The sequence below is a fragment of the Pinus tabuliformis genome, chromosome 1_1 (genome assembly GCF_031772625.1).
Source record: "Pinus tabuliformis cultivar Carrire ecotype Pingquan chromosome 1_1, CPIR1, whole genome shotgun sequence".
Lineage (NCBI taxonomy): Eukaryota > Viridiplantae > Streptophyta > Pinopsida > Pinales > Pinaceae > Pinus > Pinus tabuliformis.
Genome location: NC_142297.1, coordinates 122,670,338 through 122,679,750, shown reverse-complemented (window position 1 = coordinate 122,679,750; position 9,413 = coordinate 122,670,338).

The window sequence follows — 9,413 nt, the reverse complement described above, 5'->3', positions numbered from 1 at the left end:
AAGGGATCAGAGGAGTTAGTTGCCATGGAATTTGCTAAGAACTTGAACAAAAACCAGATAGAAGTTAGGGGGCGGAAGCTAGAAGTTACAGAAGAAGTAATTGCCTGAGTAACATCATTGTGGACTGGGGGAAAGGTGGTTTAGCTAAAATATCAATGACCCCTCCCTTAAGGTGGAATTCCTGCGAGGCGAAGAGAAATTGGAGAAAAAGTGCACGAGAATTGAGAGGTTATCACTCCCTCAGCCATGGGGAGACATTTCATTATACATCATAAAGTACATTACTTGTGAAGGAAGGGAAATGATCATGTTCAATTACCATTTCCTGGTGCTAAACCACCTTTGACACAGGTAGTTGGTCAATCTCCCATATGTCCTGCTAGAAAATATAAGGCACATGTCTGTTGCCGTGAAGGTTGCTGCACACCCAAAGAGTTATATTACCAACCATGATCTCATCAAGTTAATTGTGCTGGATCCATTGGAACGCCAAGGTAGGAGTTGGACTTCCTGTAGAAGGCAAGCTAAAATTCCCAAAGAAGCTCTAAGGGAAGCTAGGGAGACTGAAGATCAAGGGAAATCCTCGGGACATAGGATTGAGAAAAGATCATTGGAGAAGATGATAGACAACATGATACCAAAGAAGAGGGTGAAAGTCATATCATAGCCAAAACCTTCACCTCCATCTAGAAAGGAGTCGAGCAAGCGCAAGGACACAAGAAAATAGAAAGAAGGGGAACAAGACCATATGAAAGAGGCCCCTCTATCACGTAAGGGTGAGACCCAACTTTTTCTGCATAAAATTGAAAATTTAGAAAAAGAAAATGAAATATTAAAGAAACAATTAGAGGAGAGTAAAGTGGAAGCACTGGTCCCAAGCCTGGACACCTTAGCAGAGGCTGTAGACAAAATGAGGGTGGAAACCACATTGGTTCTGTATGTGCAACATGTGATAGGGATCTAGAAATAAATGGATACACAATCTTTGCTGCAAACACCATTTCAACGAGAACTTAAATTGAACCCTAGGAAGCTGTTACACAAGAACCCTTTAACAACACTACTATTACACAAGAACCAACAACTGGATCGAATCATCCCATAGAAATTTACCTGGGAGTTGATACACAAGAACCTACCAATGACACTGCTGCTACACAAGAACCAACAATAGAGGCAGAGGATACCCAGGAAGAAAAAGAAAGTGCTAACACACAAGAACCTGCCAACGCCACTGTTGTTACACAAGAACCATCAATAGAGGCAGAGGCCACCCATGAAGAAAAAGAAATAGATGAATCACAAGAACTTGTTGATGAAGCAATGGGTACACAAAAACTCGTAGCCAAAGTAGAGAAGCTCAATCCTCAAGATGTTGTTACACCCCCAAGAGATATTGCATGTGAAGGAACACAGAGTCCTAATGCAGGATGGTGTTCGAAGAAAATTTTATTGACACCAGAATTGCAGAAATGGAAAAAACATGCACTCTCTTTACAAGAGAGAGTGATCTCACAGGAAGCACATGGGAAAGTTGTAAATTCGCTCAAGGAAAGGTGGGCTAAGAAGAAATTGGTAGAAGAATGGGAAATATGGGAAAAGAAGGAAGCCATGAAGGAGAAAGAGGAGCAACTGCAGTTGTTACAACAACAATTTTCGGATTTAACAAAAGATAAACAAAGGCTTGATGAACTCACCCCAAATATGTTAGGGTGTAGAAGGCCCTGTCCGTCCTACCTAGTCTTTCCACGGGAAATATTTTATTTATTTCAGTTGAAGGTGGTCTATGAAAATAGACCGTATTTGGATAATTCTACCCAAAATTTTTTGGAAGTTTTCCATGCTCGTGATTTTAATGACCAAAGCTTACTACGTGATTTATTTCTTCATAATATAAGCTGTGAGCATTCTAGTTTACATATGGTTGCAAATATTTTCTCCTATATGGGGGACCTACAGTTGCATGCTTTTATTTCTTTCATGAGAAATGAGATAGAATGGCACATGGCCATGAAGTCAGCAGACACCAATGGAGAGAAGGCAACATTATGGATAAGGGCAGAACCAAGTATGGCTATAGAGTTGAGGCGTGATTCTAAGAGATTTCAGATTACTTCGGAAGTTAGAGAGAAATCAACTATCTACATAAGGAGAATCATGGGGCTCTACCTCAGCCGTTTTTTGCAATTGAAGAGTCGAGCACTAACAAGGTGCCTTAAATTTCAAAGACCAATAGCACAAGTCTACAAGAGGGTGATGCTTTTCGGTTTCAAAATTTCATGGTTGCTATTGGATGGGTTCTAGAGTACGCCCGGATTGTGAAATCATTGGGAGCCTTCTGGATAGGGCTCATGTTTAAATATCCTTTGATTTGGCTGCAAGTGGAAGAGTACCAACCCCTTTATTAGCTGTGTGACTATGAGGAGGAATCCAGGCCTCATCAATTGATGGCCACTTTGGCTATAGTTCCATTGATGAGGAATCTTCCAGTGCTTATAACTTGACAGATCTAAATCGGAAGTACAACAAGATTATCTGAGAATTTTGCATGAGGACATGCAATTGCTTCAATTGGGGGGAGAAGATGTTGGATGCAACTTTTGTGAATTCTTTAGATACTTCTTTCCCCCATTTTTGACCATTTTACCTTTGAACCTATGAGCTTTACTTCCTAATTATCATTTTCCTGGTTATAAGAAGCAACTCTTGTTGCGAGATATTATTTTTTCAATTTTGTTAAATATGAGTGAATTGATATATTTGTTATGGATAACTAGGGTAAGTGTGGAAGAATTTCTCTGGCTCTTTTGATATATTTGTTACACCTCAAGTTGTTGTTATAGACCATTGTTGTTACACCTCAAGTTGTTGTTACACCATGAGATGTTACACCGTGACTGTCAAAGACCACGGGTACTGTTCCACGAGATAACTGTCATGAAGCATGAATTATTTGTGGGTGGTTAAGGAATCTAGGCGATTATGATTTTAGAAAATGATGTAATTTGAATAGGCCTTGTATTTAGAAACCAATTGTAACAATTTCTAGTTTCTTTTAATATTGTTCAACATGAGAATCGTGAGATTCTCATGACTGATCCTTTCCCTATTTTGGGCATGTAAAATTTATAAAAGAATTCAGTTCCATGGAAGGGAGCATGAAGGCAACACGAGATAGTATCATCATTTTGATTCTATAATTCACAGCTATTTTAATACAAGAACATCATTGGTGATGCTTTTACAAATTCTCTGTTGAATCCTTAACTAGTTCACATTTCATCCCTGCATCCTAATAGGGAGGAAGGACCCTCCTCTTTAGCAGGGATTGCAGTAGTTTTTGTAGCAGTAGATTAATTATTTCTTTATCGTAAGTCTGAAGTTATTGTTGTTGCTGTATAATTCACAGAGCATATTTACTTCTGTTTTTTAGATTTATGATATGCTATTACGCAGGATTGATTTATGTTGTAATATTTGATCAACTAGTTCAACAATTGATATGGTGTGTTGCGTGCCCTTTTCTTCGTATTCAACGTGAACTGTGATTTCATTCCTGTAGAATGCTTTTGATTTGTGCATGAGTGTCTAATTTCTGCAATTGGTTCAACAAAATTTCTTTTTTTTATTTATTTCTATCCTCGATTGTTATGTATTGGCACAGATCGTGCAAACACCTTTGAAATAAACAGACCTACCCTGTTGATAGTTAAATGGTTGTGGTTTAGTCAATTAAACAATGATTAAATCGACACAACAAACACCAAAATGGCACAATGGAGGGGGAACACCATGAGGTATTGCATGGAATTTGAAACATTTTATAATTTTATTTTGATGATTACATTGTCATTTAATTTTAAAACAATAAAATTTAATTTTAAAGTACATAGTCTTATATATATGCAAATACACATGTTGTGCAAGGCACCCATGATTCAGATGAGAGCATGAGGAGGTTGATAGATCATATATTTGAGCTAGTTTGTCTAAATTGATGCAATGATGCAACTTTTTATTTGACAGTGTTTTAATGTTATATTTAGTTTTATCATGATATAAATTTTGGACATATTTAGAGTAAAACTCTTTATTATGACTTTATGCATCTTATTATTTGACAAACTTTTATTATATATTTTAAATTTTTTTACATATTTTAAATCTTGAACTCTTTATTATGATTTAATACATGCTAATTTTGGAGTTTATGTACATTTTGCCTGGTACAATTTGCATGATGTATGGTTTGATGCTTAAAACTTGGTTTTACATATTTAAGTTCACGAATATGTTAGCAATGAAAGTAAATTTTCATTTAGATGGTACATTTTGCATTCAGTCATTCCTATAATGTTAGTAGATGATTCTTAGGTTTTGTTTAAAGTTGTTTTGTCTTGAGTTATTTAAATTGAATCTATTAAAAATGGAAATTACAAAATGTGGGGTCTACTTTTTGCATTTGAATGAATCTTATAATTTGGTGTAGATGTCTAAAATAATGATAACTTAAAATTGCATTATAAAATATGGTATATATTACATTTTTCATTAAGGTATAGAAAGACTACTATGGATGTTGGTTGATAGTTAACTTTTAATATAAAGTTTTTTGAATGCACAAACATAAGTTAGATAAAATTGCATTATAAAACATGACCCACAATTTGCATGATGCATGCATGGTTTGATGCTTCTAAAGTTTTTACATATTTGCATTTAGTTGATACATTTTGCATTCAATTATTCCTATAATGTTAGTAGATGATTCCTAGGTTTTGTTTAAAGTTGTTTTGTCTTGAGTTATTTAAAATGGATCTAATTAAATTGCAAATTAAAAAATGTGAGGTCTACATTTTGCATTTGAATGAATCTTATAATTCAGTGTAGATGTCTAAAACAAAGATAACTTAAAATTGCATTATAAAATATGGTATGTACATTTTTCATTCATGTATAGAAATGCTACTGTGGATGCTGGTTGATAGTTAACATTTAATATAAAGTTGTTTGAATGTGCAAACATTGTTTGAATGCACAAACATAAGTTAGAAAAAATTGCATTATAAAACATGGCCCACAATTTGCATGATGCATGAATGGTTTGATGCTTTTAAATGTTTTACATATAATTTAAGTTCATGAATGTGCAGAAACGAAAATAAATTTGTAATTAGTTGGTACATTTTGCATTCAATAATTCTTATAATGTTAGTAAATGGTTATTAATAAATGTCTCAACCAACCACAATCACAAATTAATATGGCAGTAACAACGTAGCATACATCACAAATTAACAGAGCAGTAAATCATCAATATAGGTCTACATAACAAGCAATATATATATATATCTTCGTAACTCAATACATGACCCAATGAGTATCACTTTCACATCATCACACTCTTAAGAATGTACAACTTAAGAGTGCACAAAAAGAAATGCTAACAATGTATTTGTTAAAATTTGGCAACTAGGGCCAAACTCCATGTGGGTCACCTTATTTATGGCAGCCGATATTTTTATTGGATCCCTCTCATCGAGAGGTGTGGGATAGATCTAAAGATCATCCGATTCCGATAAGTATTTATGGAGATATGAATTTATTTTGATTATGGATTTATTATCAAGCCGACCAACAACTTGAGTAGGCTCAGAAGCCCAATAGATGTGTCTATTCATCATCTACGCTTTTAGTATAAATTGGTGAGGACTTGAAGTCATTTGGTGGACACATTCTTGAGGTGATCTCCTCCTCTCCACGTCTTGGTTTTTTGGAGTAGGAGAGAGACACCATGAGAATATACAGTGGCCTATGATGCCCTAGTCCTAATGCACAACAATGAAGACTACTCTAACATGATGCCCTATACGCAGAAATGGAGACTCCTATACATAGTCAACATGATGCCATATATGTAGTTCATAGAGACACTTACATGCAGATCATGGAGACACATTTAAATGTTGTTCATGGTGACATTTATACAACCAATGTGATGCCCTAATTATACATAGGGTAGAGATCATTACACGCAGTTAGATTATATATGGAAACAACAAAATATATGTATTGGGTCTATATATGAAGCTGCAGGCAAATGCAACATTATCATACGTTCTGGGAAATTTGATGAAGCCGCAGTCAAACACAACATTGCCAATAATTATATGCAGCAATGAAAGAAAATATGTAGCTGCCAAGAGGAACAACAATACGTTGTGTGAAGTACACAACCCTTACTCAATAATGGGATTGCGTGGAACTATAGACTAGCTGCTTTTCTAGGCTGCAAGCAATAGCAAGTAGCTAAGGCTGATATGCATATGACAGTGTAATAAAACAACAGAAGTATTGCAACATGATGAAGCAACGAGAAGGTAGAACAACAGCATGATGGACACATTAGCAAGGTCAACATGATGAATGGGTAGCATGATGTATGAGATCATGGACAACATGATGTATGGGCAACATAGTTATCATGAGCAGCATGATGATGCATGATGCAATATGTAGGTGTCACATGGTAATGTGCTAGAAATGATCGAGAGGCATCCCTATGATAGGTGAAGGAGTCACCTTAGAGAATCAGTTGAAGTAATATGTCTTCAACTGATCTTTGTAGATATCAAAAGTCAAAGTGTTGACTTCTATTGCAAATGTACTATCTCTCTCTCTCTCTCTCTCTTTCTTTGTTGAACTTTGAAGAACATAAAAGAAGAATTGATCAAGGGTTTCCCCACATTGTGGGGTTTGTCCCTGGCTAGCGCCACATCTTGTGTCCTCTTGTCTTGGCTTGTATTATGCGATTTATGTTTATGTTCTATCTGCAGTTTACTTTAATGCTGATATGATTGCTAATATGGAAAAGATATTGAGCTAAATGTGAAAATTGAAATAAATTTCTCTAAGCATAGAACATACCTAAAAATAACATGGTATCGGAGCTGAGGTGAAGACAATGCCCAAGAAAGAGTGAAAGAGCAATCACCAATGACAGTTGGGACAAGACAAAAGGATCTATGGGATCATCATCCCTCTTCTAATTCACTAAGGGTGAAATCAAAGCAGAGAATATTATCAGAATGGCACAGTGGAAAATTTTGATGGCTTACCTAAAGATCACTTCATTGGGAAGTTTGGATCTAAGGATGGAAGGAAAGACAGATGCCTTGGTTACAATAAGTTCAACCATTATGCGAAGGAGTGTCTGAATGGCAGAGACACTTCTCTTGATGAATACAAACAAATCATTCCAGGGTTAAGGGAATGACAAGTAATACAATTCATCAAGGAGAACTAGTTGAATCTTCAAAGAAAGCAAGGAACCACAGGCAATTTATTGGATAGATAATCATGGGATTATACTTGGAGTTATTGCCACTTATCCCAGAAAAGATGTTGGGAATGTTATCCCTCAATTGAATGAGGATAAATCGATTCATTTACGAAAACACTTTTATGTACTTGATCGCAAGAAGAACCTGCTTTCCATTTTAGTGATTGAAGTCAAAGGTTCAGGGTAGCAGTCATCAATGGAAAGGTACATGTTTGAAAATAATTTTTTCAAAGATATTTTGAGTTCAAGGTTGTATCAAGTTGTAGGAAGTCCACTGGGGACCATGTCCATTGACACAACATTGGAGGTCTGTGAGTCATATAATGACAGGGATGCCTGAATTCAAAAAGAGCATGAAGGCACATGTTCGAGAGGTACCGAAGGAAAATCTTATAAGGGGACCATTCCCCTCATGCCATAGGTCCACAGGTTTGGAACAACCTGAGGAGTTTGAGATTCATGATTGGGAATCTCATGTATGCAGGAGGTAGAAAGCCCTCTATGGCTTGAAGAAAAACACCCCGGGCATAGTATGAGAGGATCAACAGCTGTCTGATGAAGCTGAGATTCACTAGGAGTGAAATTGTCCAAACCATCTGAAGGTTGTGGATGACAAACCTATCATACCATCACCTATGTTTGATAGGTTCAGACCCTCTCATTTGTAGAAGACAGAGGGAGTTGGATTCCAAATGTGGAAAGATAAACTGCAATCCTGTGACTACCTCGAGGATCTTAACTTTCAGAAGTTATATGGTAGTGATTTCGAACTAGATTTGGGAAATGCCTCTGAGTTTCATAAACTAATTCGCGTTGATGTTCTTGGTGAACCTCCATCCAGACATATGTTTTGCAGTTAGTATAGTGAGCTCATATTTGGTTGAGCTTCACTGGATTGGTGCCTAGAATCTTCTGAGATATATTCAGGGAACAATCTCTCATGGATTGAGATACACTACCTGGAATATTTCAAATGTTGAGTGGGTAGGCATTGTGGAGGATCATTAGAGCACTTCTTAGTGCTGATTCTCCTTGGGATCTGCTTCGATATCCTGGATGAGCAGGAAGTAGAAGTCGATGGATTTGAGCACTGTCAAGGCAGAGTATATTGCTACTAGCATGGCTACTTGAGAGGTAGTCTGGTTACGAGAGCTCTTCAGTGAGCTGTTTGGATACCACTGTGTAGTAGGATGATTAGTTCTCCTGTGAGGTCTAGATGATGTGTTCTCCATGATGACTATGTAGTAGGATGATTAGTTCTCCTGTGAGGTATCGATGATGTGTTCTCCATGACGACTATGTAGTAGGATGCTTAGTTCTCCTGTGAGGTCTGGATGATGTCTTCTCCATGAAAACTATGTAGCAGGATGATTAGTTCTCCTGTGAGGTCTGGATGATGTGCTCTCCATGACGATTATGTAGCAGGATGATTAGTTCTCCTGTGAGGTCTGGATGATGTGTTCTCCATGACGATTATGTAGCAAGATGATTAGCTCTCCTATGAGGCTTGGATGGTGTGTTCTCCATGGTGATTGTGTAGTAGGATGATTAGTTCTCCTATGAGGACAAGATTGTTTAAGTTCTCCTGTCAAGGCATCCTACCCATGCAGTCTGGGACTCATGGGAAGTACCTCTCATCTAATCAATGAGCAGGGAAATGAGGATAGGGATCATAGTAGTATTGATGGATGCATCACTGTATCTACCATACTCCCTATGCTAGGATGACCTTCATTGATCTGGGATCAATGATACTGGTCTGGGACCAGTTGTAGGAGTTGTACCTACTATGACGCTAACTTTGGGTCAGTTGAGACTGGTCTCGGACCAGTGGTACATACTCTGAGACTGACTTCGGGTCAGTGGAGGGGTGGTCTGGGACAAGTGAGAGTGGTACATACTATGACGCTGACTTCGGGTCGGTTGAGATTAGTCTGAGACCAGTGGTACACACTTTGAGACTGATGATACTAGCCTGGGACCAGTGGTAGGAGTGGTACCTACTATCACACTGACTTCAGGTCGGTTGAGACTAGTTTGGGACCAGTAGTACACACTCTGAGACTGATGA